The sequence below is a fragment of the Typopeltis vanoorti genome, chromosome 18 (assembly GCF_054136105.1).
Source record: "Typopeltis vanoorti isolate ZY-2024b chromosome 18, IOZ_Tvanoo_1.0, whole genome shotgun sequence".
NCBI lineage: Eukaryota > Metazoa > Arthropoda > Arachnida > Uropygi > Thelyphonidae > Typopeltis > Typopeltis vanoorti.
This window is the reverse complement of record NC_143566.1, coordinates 4972298-4988764: the sequence shown is the minus strand read 5'-3', so window position 1 is coordinate 4988764 and position 16467 is coordinate 4972298. Positions and strand designations below refer to the sequence as shown.

Below are 16467 nucleotides of genomic sequence, written 5' to 3'. Positions count from 1 at the left end.
TTGCAAAGACCACACATCACATTGCTGATATAAGGAATACACCAACACATAGGGATGTGGTGGTTATGCCACTGTACAGAGCATTGGTCAGACCATACTTGGCATGCTGTGCCCAGATTGGCTACTTAGTTTGAAAAGTGATGTGGAAACATTGGAGAAGATCCAGAGACAAGTGATTAAGAAAATATCAGGACATTGGTATGTTGGTTATGGAGGAGGTTGAAAGAATGTAAATAACAGATTTTGGTGGGTTTAAATGTTTCTATAATAGAGACATTTAAATTAGTGAAGGGAAGAACAAGATGCCATCCCTGGAAGTTATATAAGGATATGGCGAAGAAGGGTGTGAGAAGTATATTTTTTTACATGGAGAATTGTGGGTGAATGGAACACATTACCAGAATTTGTTGTGAATGCAGGGAGTGTTAAGGATTATAAGGAGTTCAATATGAGAAATATGTTATTGGTTGCGTGAACTTATTCAATGCAAGTCTGTTCACTCCATGGAGTTTGGTGTGAAAATGATAACAATAAAGATAACCTTAAATGCATAGGATGGAAACCCACTGCCCTATCCTAGTAACCTGTAGAGAAAAGCCTGTTGGAAAAAGATAACTTACGCCTAACAATAAACTCTTTCCCTATTTAGCATTTATGAGGTACTGTGTGAATTCTTTTCTTTGTTTTTTGGACAAACTGGCTACTTGGAGAAAAAAATTAGTGAACACTAATACTATATTATTATTATCAGACCTCCAGGGAGTAAAAATATTCATCATGAGAGGAACACACACATACACACATAGCCTTAAACCATTCACAAAATCTGTACTCATCATACCATAGACAATGCTCTTTCCACTCACCAACTACTCTCCATGAAAAGAATCTCACAACCTTGCTTCCACCCTCCAAATACAGCTTCCAGGGATGGTCTCTTCTACCCTTGTCTTCCTCTTCTTCTTCTCCTCTCTTCCATCATCTATGTGGATGATGATGAGGTCGAATGAACTCTTTCCACTTCTGTCTGCCCTGGGAGAGTCAGAACAATTCTGTCCAGTTTGGCATCGCTTGTTGTGATTTGGTTTTCAGGTCCTCTTTTATTTTGTCTATCAATCTAATTCTGGGCCATCCTTTGGATCTTTTACCTTCCATCGTTGTATTCAGGGCTTTAGATGGTAGTCTTTCTGTTCCTATTCTGGTCACATGGCCAAACCATCACAGTCTTCTTACTTGGATTTTGTCTATTATTGTTATTTCTTGTTTTAGTCGTTTCCTTATGTCTTCATTTCTTAGTCGATCCAGCAGAGATACTCCAAGTAATCTTGTTAGCCAACCCATTTCAGTAACTAATAATTTTTTCTCTTCAGACTTTTGGATATTCCAGCATTCACTTCCATAGAGGAGTATTGGGAGGACCATTGTTCCATAGATTCTTACTTTTGTTACTTGTTTGATGTCTCTTGACTTCCATATTTTATTATGTCGTCCAAAAGTTTGGGATGCTTGACTGATTCGTCTGTTTATATCTTTTATAATTTTTGCCATCGTACTCAATAACTCCTCCAAGGTAGATGAAGTTTTCTACCTGCTCTAGATTCTTGCTATCAATTTCCAGATTGGTGCTTCTTTTTCCTATTTGCATACTTTTTGTTTTGCCTATATTTATGGTTAATCCAGATTTTATACACTACTCTTTTATTTTATCAGAAATTTGCTGTAGATTTTCTTCTGTGCTTGCAAGTAATGCAATGTCGTCTGCAAATTTTAAATTTGTTACATTTTCCCCATATATTTTGATTCCGGAGTCTTCATTGTTTAAGGCCTTATTGGTTGCTCCTTCCAGTGTAAAATTGAACAGGTCTGGTGACAGATTGCATCCCTGTCTTACTCTGCTCTCTGTGTGGAGCCAGTTGGTTAAGGTGTCCTCCATTCGTACTGCACTTTCAGATTTCTCATACAGATTCTTTATTATTCTTATGGTTTTGTTGGGAATTCCAAATTCTTCCATAGTTTTCCATAGTTCTCTTCTACGGATTGAATCAAATGCCTGATGAAAGTCTATGAAATTTATGTAGCAACTTTGGTTGTACTCTAGTGTCTTTTCTATTAGCTGTCTTAAGGTGAATAGTTGATCAATTGTGCTTTGCCCTAGTCTGAAACCTGCTTGTTCTTCTCCTAGTGCCAGTTCTATATAGGGCTTAATTTGTTTTTGGAGTACTTTCGTAAAAACCTTACTTGGAATACTGAGGAGGCTAATGCCTCTGTAATTATTGCACATTCTGTTTTATCTCCTATTTTGTATATAGGAGTTATGACTGATTTGGTCCAATCAGTAGGCACTGCTTTGTTTTTGTAGATCCTTTCAAATAATGTTTTTAATGGTTCCAAAAGTTGTTCCTTCCCTGCTTTTAACATGTATTTGATCAATACCAGATGCTTTCCTAGTTTTCAGTTTTCTATGCTGTGTGCTATTATTTCTTTGGTAAAGATATTTGTTTCCTTCTTCCTTAGTCCCCTCTTTGTTTTTGATCATTATAATTTTTGTTCTTCTTCCTTAGTTGTCCCTCTTTGTTTTTGATCATTATAATTTTTGTTGTGCATGTCTTACTAATTTGGTCTATTTGTTTATATAATCCATGAAGGTTATTTTCTGCCGAACTCTTTACCAGGAAGGAGCATATACTACTGCATGAATTAGACAACTACCGATGGGAAGTGATTGGACTCTGCGAAACCAGATGAACTGGAAAAGGAGAATTCCACCATGGACAGTACAAAATCTTAACTTTAGGCAGGGAGGACAACAAATACCAAGAAGGAGTAGCACTTATATTAAAACCAAAGGCTCAAAACTCTCTATTGTCCTACAATCCTATCTCACCTAGGATAATTAAAGCAAGATTTAAAACATCAATCGAATCACTAACTATTATTCAAGTATACTTACCAACTTCGACATCATCAGAAGAAGACATTGAGGAGTTCTATATAGATTTGCAAAAGCAGTACAGCAGACATAACGTCAAGATCTCCTAATTGTAATGGGAAATTTAAATACAAAAGTAGGCAAAGACTAGGATACCTGGCCAAGAGTAATTGGAAAGTTTGGGTATGGAGAAAGCAATGAATGTGGTGAAAGACTGCTAAACTTCTGCTCAAATAATAGACTAGCAATAACCAACACTCTGTTTAAACATCCAAAGAAAATGGCTTTCTCAGCTTTAAGTATGGATACGTATGATTTAAATTAAAGGGATATTAAATCTCACACTATTTCAAAGCCGAATAAGATAATTTAAATAATTTTTACGCCGCCGAATTGAAGCCTCTTGGTTCTTTATTTTAAATAATGGATATGTATTCCTGATAGCATGCCTCTTGAGTGTTTTTTACCACTGTGCTGTCAGAGCTTGTTTCATTTAGCAATTTTTCGAAGTAATTACTCCATACATCAAGAATATGTTTTTCTCCAGTTTTCATGTCACCTTTATCATCTTTAATTCCTTTTACAGCACTCTTTCCTCCATTTCTGAGCTTTGTTAACAACCTCCAGAATATTTTGCCAACTTCCCGATATTTATTTTCTATGTTTTTACCAAAGTCTTCCCATGATTTTTGTTTAGCTACTTTTACAGTCTTCACCTTTCTTACATTTTTTTCTCTGTATTCTCTAAGAGCACAAGCTGACTTATTTACCACTGACTTATTTATCGACATGCTTTCTTCTTTTCCTTCACTGCCTCTTTTACTTCCTGTGTCCACAATGGAGTTCTGATTTTTCTATCCTTCCAGACAACCTCACCACATGTCTCTCTGGCTGAATCAAGCAATGTTTTCTTCAGGGCTTGCCAGTGAATCTCTAATGTTCGTTCCTGTTCTCAAACTCTTGCATTTTTTCTTGAACAATGTTTGTGTATTTTAGTCTCCAGTTCAAATCTGAGAGCTGCTCAACTTTTATTCGCTTTAAAACTTTCTTACATGTTCTTCTTTTCAATATGAAATTCGATTTTATTCCGTTCAAGACTAAATGGTGATCACTTCCAATTTCAAACCCTCTGTACACTCTGGTGTCCTGCACCAGTGAGAAAACATCACTATCAATAATAACATAGTCAATGAGACTTTTATTCTTTGCCTCTTCTCTTCATGTGAATTTGTGTACATTTTTATGTTGGAACATTGTGTTAGTAATAACCAGTCCATGGCATTTGCAATTATTATCAGCTTTCATCTTTTCTCCAAATTTTCCCCAAATATTTCGTTATGTTAGACAATCATTTTCTACTCTGCTAGGAAATGATTGTCCTATTTTGATTATTGTCATACTTTAGTAATAATTATAATATCACATTAGCTTTATTCACGAAGAATTCTAAATTATTTGATACAATTACTTGGAAGGAAAGAAAGAACAATTGGGGGGGGGGAGATGCAGCTTATTACATTGGCATTTGCCCCCCCCCCTTTTTTTTTTTTTTGAGAAGGAGAATTTAACCACATATTTAAACTACAAATAATAATAAATTTTCGAAACCAATCACAAGAGAATTCACAGATTTCACTATGGGAGCATGTAACTATATATTTTTAGCATAAAACTAAAAAACGTAAAGCTTCTTCAAAAATGACCCATAATATCAGAACTAGTGGTAAATGCATTTCTTTTCAAAACAAAACTTTATTTACAATGTTCTTTCTTTCTTTTTTTTCAAAACAAAGTGCACAAGATTGTTTTCTCACTATTTTGCCAACTAACATAAAAAATAATTATAAGAAAGATATATATTGATATTGCATGTTACAACTGAGAGCCTAGCTGATACATACTTTATGATACATACTTTGTTTCAAAATAGTTTATTCTATTTGCAGTGTGCAAATGGTGGAGGGAAACTTGCAGGTCAAAGTAATGCAGATAGTATTACACATTATCATAAATGTCATATATATATATTAAAAAGATATGTTTATTTTGTGTAACTGAAAACCATACAAGTGGGGAAATTTAAGTTCTGGGAAGTGACTTTAAACTTGAATTATGAATAAGCAATACGCAAGACTTAATTTGGAAGAAAAAGTAATCTTTTTAAAAGATATATGTGCGATTAATTTTAATTTGTAATATAACTATTTAATGATAGTAATTTTCAATAAAGTTAAAAAAAAAAAAAAGAAAAAGAAAAAAATCATCATCACTGAAGTGAAATTAAACAAATTATCAAAACATTCTGGCATTTGCTTTTCCAGACTGACAAAAGATTTATGTGCAGTAAATGATAGGAAAACCATCTGCCATACCCATCAATGGCCTTTTCTTTTCTCTTTTCTTTTAATCCCTAAGCGGGAAGGCATGATGACAAGAGTCCATCCCTGGACGTTACGAAAGGAAACTGTGAGCAAGAGGGTAAGGAGTGGTTTCTTTGCGTGGAGGGTGGTTGAACCGTGGAATGCACTGCCTGATGGAGTGGTGGGAGCGAGAACGGTCAATGAGTTTAAAGAGTGGTATGATAGACTGTGTGTTTTTTAGGGGGGACCTCCCCTCGATGAGTCTTGACAGACTTTATGTTCTTAGGAAGGACCTCCCACGATGAGTCTTTTGACTCCATGGAGGCCCTGAATAATAATAATAATAATGTCATATATTAATATGATATGGAAGTTCCTTTTATTTTGTCCTCCTATTAACAATAAACTATAATTATATGATAAAAGAACTAGATATATAAAAACACTGTATATGCTTTTGTGTCTGGAATACCACATTCAACTTTTTTAAAAAACATCATCAAAATATGAAGTCATGGATTCCTTAACTCAATATATTGTATATGGTTAATCTAATATTTTTATTTAAAATCTCAGCTACACTGCTTATGCTGTAAGGAACTATGTCTTTTGTGCTGTACAGCAGCAGTGACTTGTAGCTATGAATGCAAGCAATCTAGTTAATTCTCTTGAATGTGAAGGATTATAACACCACTTAATGGAGAAAACTGATGGCTAGTATAACTTATCCACATTTCTTGAACTCTATCATATGCTTCACACCCATGCAACAACATCATGGACAGTAGGGAGGTAAAGCAACAATGAAATGACTTTCAATGTCATTTGCCCATAGAATCAGTTTATTCAGAGATCAGCCTGCAAAGATTCTGTAATCAGATTTATTAGCCTTCCTAACTTTGCATCAATGACAGTAAGTGTATGTTATTATCCACACCTCCTGCCATATCAATTAAATACTAGTTAGACAACCATGGCCAAGTACAGAACCCTGAAGTATTTCACTGATCATTCTCCTCCTAGAAAAATCATCTCCATACATTACTCTATGATACATGTCAGTATTTATTTAAAATTTAAACTAACTGTGAATATTAATTAAATTTTGCTTGAATAGAATTTAAATATAGAAAAAAAAAAAAAAAAATTTTCCTTTATATTGATAAATTTAGAAATTTCTAAACCAGAAATTCACATAGCTTCAATTTTGAGAATATTAACAATTTCTCAGCAAAGCTTATTTTATGTGTTATGGAGCTGACTAAGCGTCTTAAGGTTCCAAAGTGTTAGCATCAGCCTTGGCAAACTTTAACAAGAGTCATGTAACGGTACAAGTCCAAAAGGATTGGAAGGAAGGAAGGTGTGTGGCATTGAGGCCTACTAAACAAATTGCCATCCTTTGGTCTCCCTGCCATCCTCTGTTACTGGATAGTCAGCATTCTCTGTGGATCATGGTAGATGGCGCCTTCTCTTTGAGTTTCATTGCCAATGCTGGAATGCTTCAAGGCTGTGTCCTATCACCTACTCTCTTTCTCCTGTACATAAATGACCTACTCAGAGTAATCACTAATCCCACCCATAGCTTTGCAGATGACAGTACTCTTCACTCATCCAACAAATCATGCAGTACTCTGACATCCCAGGTTACAAAATCATCTACAACTAGTGTCATAAACAGTGATCTACATACTATCCTCCAATGGAGTGAGAACAACCTTGTTGTGTTCAATGCCACCAAAATACAGTCCTTCCTTTTTCTTGCAAAAAGAGATCCCAGCTCACCTACCCTTACCCTCAGTAATACACAATCATCAGACAAGATCAGATCCCTTTACTTGGACTAGTGATTACCTCCAGTCTTTCCTGGCATGAAAATATCACATCAATAGCCTTCACAGCATTCAAGAATCTTGGCATTCTCTTTTGTTCAAGAGCCTATTTTACAGCCAACCAACTCTTCACTATATACAAATCCCAAATCTGCCCATGTTTAGAATACTGCTCACATGTTTGGGGTGGTGCATCTAACACTTACCTTAAAATCCTTGATGCCATCCAGAAGCATGCAGTTAGGCTTGTAGATGATCCCTCTCTTAGAGACTCACTTCAATCTCTATCTCACAAGTGCAGTGTTTCAGCACTGTGTCTATAAACAGGTACTTGCTTTGTCAGTGCTCCAACGAATTGACAGTCATAATTTCTCCACTTTCTGTTGCATCTGTTAATACAAAAGCTGCCCAGCACCCCTTTGCTATGCAACTCTAAACACACTAAATCTGCATCCATTCATCCTCTTTTATTCTTGGAACAGCCTTCCTTAAGAAGTATTCCAAAACTACAACCTGCAATTCTTCATAAAAGCTATCTCAGTCCTCATCCGCACCCCACACATGGCACTGATATTCCTATAGATCCCGTGACCTCTAGTGTAAGGATCAATATATAAAAAAGGGCAAAACTATTCCGCTTTACAAAGATGGTGATAAGATTAAGGCAACAAATTAAAGGCTAATCTGTGTATCTGAAGTTATGGTTAAAGTAGTGAAGAGGACAGTGAGATATAGGATACAAAAGTGGGTTGATAACAGTGGTATTCTTCATGCTTATTAGCATGGGTTTGTTAAAGGGAGGTTTTGTGTTTTACATATTTGCATATTATTATTATTATTATCATCTGATTTCCATGGAGTCAGAGACTCATCATGGGAGGTACACACTAGTGCACATAATGCTCATCCAACTGTGCCTTAAACTGATTCCATGTCTCCACATTCACAACACACTCAGGCAATGTATTCCACACACCAACCACTCTCCATGCAAAGAACAATCTCCTCACTCCTCTGCTCACACCTTTCTTATACAGTTTTCCAGTGATGGCCTCTTGTCCTAAAACCCCACTCCCAGTCTATGAAAAATGTCTTCCATGTCAACCTGATAACAATCCTGACTAGCTTATATGTCTCAATCATATCCCCCCCCTCCTCCTCCTCCTGTTCACCAGGCTTTGAAACTTACATTCTCTCAATCTGTCTTTGTACTCCACAGTCCAAAGACCACTGACCACTTTTGTGAATCTTCTCTGGACCTTTTCCAATATATCCTCATCACCATGAAAACCCAGAAACCGAATCTGTGCACAATAATCCATATGAGGCCTTGATCAGGCCTCATATGGATTATTGTTTGCGGATGATATTCAGTTGTTTGCAGATGATGTGAAGCTCTATTGGAGGAAGTAGGGGAGACAAAAGATCTGGGGGGTTGATGATTGATAGAAACCTGAAATTCAGGGGACATATTGTAAAGGTGGTGACGGTAACACAGAGGATTGCTGCAATAATGAGAAGGATGCTGACCTGCAGAGATAAAAGTTATCATTCCATTGTATAAGACCCTGATCAGACCACACGTAGACTATTGTTCTCAGTTTTGGTCACAGGATTTGAAGGGGACTATACAATGTTAATTATTAGGATCGGCTGTGGGAATGTGAACTGCAGAGTTTGGTGGATAGAAGGAGGAGAGGTGATATGATTGAGACTTTTAAACTGTTGTGAGATGGTTACAGGGTTGACACTGGGGAGTTCTTTCGCATGGTTGAACAGCTGGAAGGAGTGATGACAAGGGGGCCATCCCTGGAAGTTACGGAAGGAAACTGTGAGCAAGAGGGTGAGGAGTGGTTTCTTTGCATGGAGGGTAGTTGACCTATGGAATGATTGCCTGGTAGAGTGGTGAGAGAGAGAACAGTCAATGATTTAAGGAATGGTATGATAGACTTTGTGTTTCCTAGAAGGGACTTCCTGCGATGAGTCTTGATAGTTATGTACTATAACAAAGTAAGAAATGTATTGGACAAGGGAGATGCATATCCAGTGGTGGACTTAGATTTTTCAAAAGTCTTTGATAGATTGCCATATGACAAATTGGTCACCTAAGTGAAGCAGATTGGACCAGATGACACACTAGTGAGTTGGAATGTGAATTGCTAATGGATAGGTATCAGCAAGTTGTATTAGGGGACACTATCTCAAAAGAGGAAAGTCATTAGTGGTAGCTGCAATGTTCAGTTTTGGGGCCATTGTTATTTAACTTTTATATTAATGATATCAGGATTGGTTTAAATAGTGATATACAACTATTTGCAGATGATGCAAAACTGGGGAAAGTGATCAAGTAGATGTTGTGACCTTATTGGAGGACTTGGATAGGCTGAATGAGTGGGAAACAGTATGGAACTGTCAATTCACTGTTGCCAAGTGTAAGGTTCTGAAATTTGGTAGGCAAGAATGGGATGCAAAGTATACACTTGACAGGGAAATCTTGGCAGAGGTTGAGGAGATAAGAGACCTAGGAGTGGTGGTGGACAATGATCTAAAGTTCAGATGTCATGGTGCACAAGTTGTGAAGCCATCATGTCAAATTATGGCAATGATGTGGAGGTTAACTTGCAGAAATAAGGTGGTTCTGGCTCCATTGTATTAGTCCTTGATTAAGCCTCATATGGAATATTGTGCACAGAATTGGTCCCCTATCTTTCATGGTGATGAGGATATGTTGGAAAGGGTTCAGAGAAGACTGACTAATGGGATGTGGGATATGAAGATAGATTGGGAATATGAGGGAATAGAGTTTGCAAAATCTTCTAAATAGGAGAAAGAGAGTGGATACACTTGAGACATTTAAGGGGTGGGAGACATTGAGACATTACAGGGTGGACCAAGTATCAATGTCAACTGATAGAGACTGCATTGGCAGAGCATAAGAAATGGGCTACATAGATATATAGCTATCGATGGTGCATCACCTTATGGATCTAATTCTAGTGCCTCCCCAGAATCAATGGGTATGGGAAGGTACTAGACTTTTAACTGGTTACGAATTTATCGACTTAATCAGAGCTAGGATTAATGCCCTGTTCACAATGGCCCACACAACCCGCAGCAACAGGGGTGACAGTAGTTATAAGGCAGGTTGCCGCTACAGTAAAATCCTTTCTCATATTGCCCAATGTTTTTTTTTTGAACTCATGGTATTCGGGTGAAGCGGCATGATGCCGTGGTCTCCATATTAAATAACTGGTTGAAAAACAAAGGTTGGGAGACTACGGTTGAACTGCACTATAGGATTATAGCTGGTATTAGAAGGCCTGATTTAATTGCAAAGAAGGATGAAAAAGTTTGGGTCATTGATGCACAGACAGTGGGTACTGGACACCCACTATCTGTGCATCTATGACTGTTGTCAGTCATAGGAACAAGGTCTCATATGAGCAGAATATAGATCTTGCTCGACAGACCGAACAGGAGTTTGGGGTAGCTCTTCATTTCACTAGTGCTACCATCTCCCTTCGCAGTGAATGGTGCAATGAGAGTTACAAAGATTTGACTTCTATAGGCATTACTTCGGCAGACATTAAGATCTTCTTACTTAGAGCTTTGCAGGGCACACTGGTGATTTGGAATCATCACCAACAAATGACTTCTAGAATATTTTGTACTGGTATGGGATAGATCTTGATGTATTTTAGCTTTGGCCTTTCTGGGAATATTGGGGCAAAGGCATTGGCCTATGCTCTGGTAGACCATAGTATGTAGCACTGCATTTCAGTGCAAAGATTTATAAAATTGTAAAGGCAACCCAGGTTAATGTGGAGGAAATTTTTCATAGAATGGAAGAAGGGTCACCCCTAAAAGCTGTATGTGAGAATGTGAGCAAAGGCATAAGGAGCAGGTTATTTTCAAGGAGAGTGGAACGTTTTGCCTGACACTGTGGTGAATGCAAATGCATTGAGTTTAAAAGATAGTTTGATGGGCTTTGTGTGTAACAATGTTTGCCTCCTGCAATGAGTCTTTTGATTCCATAGAGGTCTGGTGTTAATAATAATAATAACAATACTTAAATTAAGGGGATATTACATCCCACATAGTTTTAAAACCATATTAAAAAAAAACTAAGTCCACCACTGGATATGCATCTCCCTTGTCCAATACATTTCTTACTTTGTTATAGTACATAACTATCAAGACTCATCGCAGGAAGTCCCTTCTAGGAAACACAAAGGTTTTAAAACTATGTGGGATTTAATATCCCCTTAATTTAAGTAATGTTTTCATTGCCGAAATGAAGCTTATTAGCTCTTTATACTTAAGTAACTTAATGGTTGCACCTGTTTGGAAAACTCGTTCACAGAGTATATAAGTTCTTTTCGCTATACACTTTGGTATTAGGTCTAGCTACTCACTGATGAAGCCTCAAAAAAGGCTGAAACCGGTCTGGGTAGTGACCTCCCTCCATAATGTAATAACAGCATACAATTCCTAGGAAATGTGGTTTTACATTATGGAAAATACCTAAGAATAGCGATCTGAACTTCCCCCACCTTTGCAACGAGTCGTCCGGTATTGTACTACGTACTAGGGTCACTTGCATTGGCTAACGCTAGTGTCGCCGATACTTTATAGTTTTACTATATTCGGCAAGAAACTCTCTGATTGCAATCTTTGAGTTTCTTATTCTGTTTTAAAACTATGTGGGATTTAATATCCCCTTAATTTAAGTAATGTTTTCATTGCCGAAATGAAGCTTATTAGCTCTTTATACTTAAATAATAACAATATTCTTGAAGGAGCTAAGATGTGACTAGAATCTAATCACCAAATTTCAAGAACAGATTTTTGAATTTTGGATATCCAAATGGGACACATACTTTAGTACCTCAGTCAATATTTCAGTTTGCACACTTTAGTCTAATTTTCACAATGCAATTCATTCTAAATCTATAGTATTATTTACAGAAAATTTTCAAGCAATTTTTAACAACTCACTTTTTTATACTTGCAAAAATAGGAGAGATGTCAGGTTTCAATTACATTCTTTTTTTCGTGCTTACACGGTGATCAGAATATATCATGAAAATTATGGAAACAACAACACGTTAACAGCCTCTCGGATCATGCTCTTGACACCCTACACCAAATTGATTGGAAAAGTATGATGTATTCTTGTTCTTTACATCATTTTTGTATGATGTAAAGAACCTGGGATAAACAGAAATTTAAAGAAGCCCATGAAATTTTTGATTAACCATCCTAATCTTAACAATAATGGTGGCATAGAAATCCCAAGAGTTTGGATGTCACACATTCAGACCACTTAGTTTTCCAGCAAACTCTGACTTTAGGACTCTAAACAATTTTTCAGCATATATTGGCCTATATGGTTAGCCAATAAATATATTTATTGGCTAACCATCCATACTGGTTTATTGTAATTTTTATGTACACCTGTATGAGAAATTTTTTTTGTGTGAACATGTTGCTCTCCAACTTAATTTAATTTTGTAACCTAATAGATAATAATAATATCAGGACTGCAGCTTTCATGTGGTGTTTTTTTTTCTTTTTTTCATCAGATGTCATGGCAATAGTTTTAACGGTTGATCAATAACTTTAGCATACCATATAGATTACAGTGCAGCTTGTTTCTTTGCATACATGTGCTCCAGATGATTACCTTAATGTGAAGGTCGAAACGTTGAGTATTTATTTTGTTTTATATTAAAGTTTCACTCTAATGTGGTCGGTTGTTTTCATAATTTTCATAATGCATTTCAATTACATTATGTTGCATAATGTAAGGCCTGAACTGTACGACTCTCACATATGTACAAAAAAAAAAAAAAAAAAAAAAAAAAAAACATATTTTAATATTTTTCTAAAAAGTAAATAAGGTGAAATCGGACTTAATTTCCTTTATGTGAAATATATCTATCTATCTCTCCCTTCCATCTGATTCAGACGGGCTGGGTCTCCTCCTAATGAGGAGTCATGCTGAAATAATGCAGCCGGCACGGCACTCCTCTGTTGCATCCCAAATGGAGGTATTCATTACTGTAGTCCGTGTGTGTTCACGGGGACAGTTTGCCTGCTTTCGGGATGAAAAAAACCCCCCAGCTAAACTGGGGGAAAAAAACCTACTGCCTGTGCCCAAGACTGGCTAACTTGGCTATGGCTGAGAAAGATCCTTGAGCTCCTCACGTCTTCGACGGGAATCGAACCTAGACATATGGTTGCAAAGCACACAGTCACTAGGCTAACCGCATGGACTTATGTGAAATATATATATAGTAAAATTACACACACACACACACACACACACACACACATATATATATATCAGTGGCGTCGCGTGCTCATTTTGGTTGGGTGTACTGTCATGTGAGTTATGCAACTCGTGCTACAAATTTCATGTTAATTTGACTCAATTCATGGGCATGCGTCCGCAGAAAATTTCCAGGGGCGGGGGCAAAGTTGGAGACAAAATAATTACATCAATAAACATCTTTTAGCTTGTTTTTGATATAATTATTTGTCGATGTAAACTATAAATATATTCTTTTCATTTTACGTTGATTTTAATGATCTTTAATTCTTGGGGAAAAAAAAGGTATTCAGAATTAATAGTTTTTAGAAAAATTTCATATATAAAAAAATTGACCGGCACATTTTATTAAAAAGCAACTAATTAATCAATCCTAAATTAAATTATTTCAGTTTAAAAGCAAAAAAATCATAAAACTAACAAGTAAAATAATATTAGCCTACATACACTTACCTTTTAAAAATGTATTTTTCTGTTTAAATCTGTTTCATTATAAATTTACAATTCACTAAGTAACTCACTAGACACAGAGGACAAACTAACCGGTCACTGTTCACAAATCGGAAAAAGATGAACCAACAATAGGAACATGTGTTTTATTGCTGCAATAAAACACATGTTCTATGGCTACCCCGCCATGGGCCAAAACAGACAGACAAAGCGTTTCCAGGGTCGAGGATGTAAGATTACATATCTCAATCAATTTTATGATTATAGGTGTTGTTAATACCGTTAAAAATAAGTCATGAGTAACCATCAACACCTAAGCTTATCTGTTAGATATTCCATATAAATTAATTCATCTGACTTACTACTATACTAGCTTTGCTAATTCTTTTATCATTTTCCACATTTAATTCCTTACTAGCTGAAATGCATTATGTGTTCTATAGGTTCACCATTAAGGATACAGGTAAGAATTTTCACTTTTTTTGTTGCTGATACATAAATTTCTCATAGTGGTTATTCAGTTTATACAATTTATCATAGACTTCTTTTGGACTTATTTAGGAATAAAACATTACTGTATGAAGTAAAGAGCTGAGATCAACATTTCTAACTCTGATATCAGGTAAAATGTAACATTCCTTCATAATGTGATTCATGATTAACAGTGAAGACAATGTGCACCCTGTCTAATGTCAGATATAACAATCATCTTCCTTCAAATTCTGACTAGAATACAGATGAACTCAAATACTGACCATATATTGCTCAACATGGTGTCCCATTTATAACATATAACTGTAGTGTTTTTGAAAAGCTTTTCTTTTGGCACTTTGTCATATGCTTTATATATATATATATATATATATATATATATACATATAAATTCAGTACAAATCCATGTTATATTCACATGATTTCTCAACTATTTGTCTTAAAGTGAAAATGTGATCCTGACAACATCTATTTGACTTGAACTCAGCTTGTTCTTCACCAAGTTTATCATGCACAATTTTCTTAATCTCTTCTCAAGTATGATTGTATAAATCTTACTTGGAACACTTAACGGAGAAGTTTCACTGTTACCATCAGATTCAGTTTTATTTCCCATTTTATAGATGGGCAGCATGAGAGCTCTACTCCAATCATCTGAAATTTGAACCTCTGACTATGCTTTTTGAATTGCAAAGTGAAGCCACTGTAAAACTTTTTATAGTTCCATGTTTGAACATTTCTGGGTCAAATATCATCTACTCCAACTCCCTTTCCACATTTCATGTTTTTGATGGCTTTATTATTATTTTTTCCCTATTGATACTAAGTACTGATATGTACTGATTGCATTCTCTTGAATTTTTTCAATCACTATGCTGTTGCTGCTTGTTTCATTTAGCAATCTTTCAAGTAATTACTCCAGACAACACTAGAATCTCATTATCTTCAAGTTTTCATGTCAACTTCATCATCTTTTTCCTTTCATGTAAAAGAAAAAAAAAAGTACTGTACATACATTATAGTACTCTTGCTTCACTTATAAGCTTTTTTCAATAGCTGCCAGAACATTTTGCCATCTTCCTGATATTTATCTTCTATATTCTTACCATAGCCTTCCCATAACTATTTGTTTAGCTTCTTTTGCAGATGTCTTAAAAGAATACAGAGAAAAATGTATAAGAGAAGCTGCTGACTTACTTGCCAGGAACTTTTGATATGCTTTCCTTGTTTTCTTTCATTGCTTCTTTAGTTTCCTATGTCCACCATGAGTTTTTCTCCAAGGTGAATATAGGAAGCTAAAAAAATATCATGGTTTTTTTCCTATCATTGCCTCAGGCTGGATCAATCAAAGCTCAGGGTCTGCCACTGAATTTCCAAGGTTCGGTTCTTGTTTGGAAACGCTTCCATTTTTCTTGAATAATACAGAAAAGTCTGAAGAGACCACCATCCACCATTACATGAGGATGAAGGTAGTACAAATGATGGTGACCTGTTGGGAAGCCCTCGTGCCAGATCCTATCAAAAGCCTTGGCGAGGTCAAGAGTAATAGCACAGGTTTCTCCAAACCTTTCTATGGAATGGCAGTAGAGGTGTGTGATGTAGGCTAGGAGATCTCCTTTGGATCTAGATTGACAAAATCAATATTGGTGGACACTAATTAGATGGTAGTTCTTCCAATGTCAAAGTTGACTGTTGATAACTTTCTCGATTACTTTAGACAAAATTAAAGTGAGAGATAGTAGGTCATGAACTTGATGGTAATTTATCAACTTTTTGAACACTGGTTGTGTATGGACTTTCTTCCATGCTGTAGGGTGGATGCCAGGTGAGTACATTTTTTTACTGAATAGATGATAAAGAACAGGCTTCAGGAGCATATCACTTGAACGCAATCGGTGGGATTCTATCAGGACCAACTGCCTTTGTAGTTATTCAAGATTGTTCTAATATCTTTCTGGCAGGTCACAGAAGGTATGAGATACAATGTTCTTGGCAAAGAAAGAGGTAATTTTTCATGGTCATTTATACTGGAGTTGGAAGAGAAGAATGAAGCCAGGACATCAGCCTTGTCTT

General features: G+C 36.1%; 1 protein-coding gene across 5 annotated transcripts in view; it reads right to left on the bottom strand.

The window, feature by feature from the left end:
* Positions 1-16467, bottom strand: part of LOC150096464 (kazrin-like) — a 686592-nt gene that overhangs the window by 69773 nt on the left and 600352 nt on the right. Inside the window, exon 16 of one of the 5 annotated variants that reach the window (XM_090408270.1) lies at positions 12117-12258. The exons of the other annotated variants lie outside the window; for them this stretch is intronic. The gene's annotated coding sequence lies outside the window, so the exon portion shown is untranslated. The remainder of the gene's footprint in view (positions 1-12116; positions 12259-16467) is intronic. 5 annotated transcript variants of the gene reach the window in all.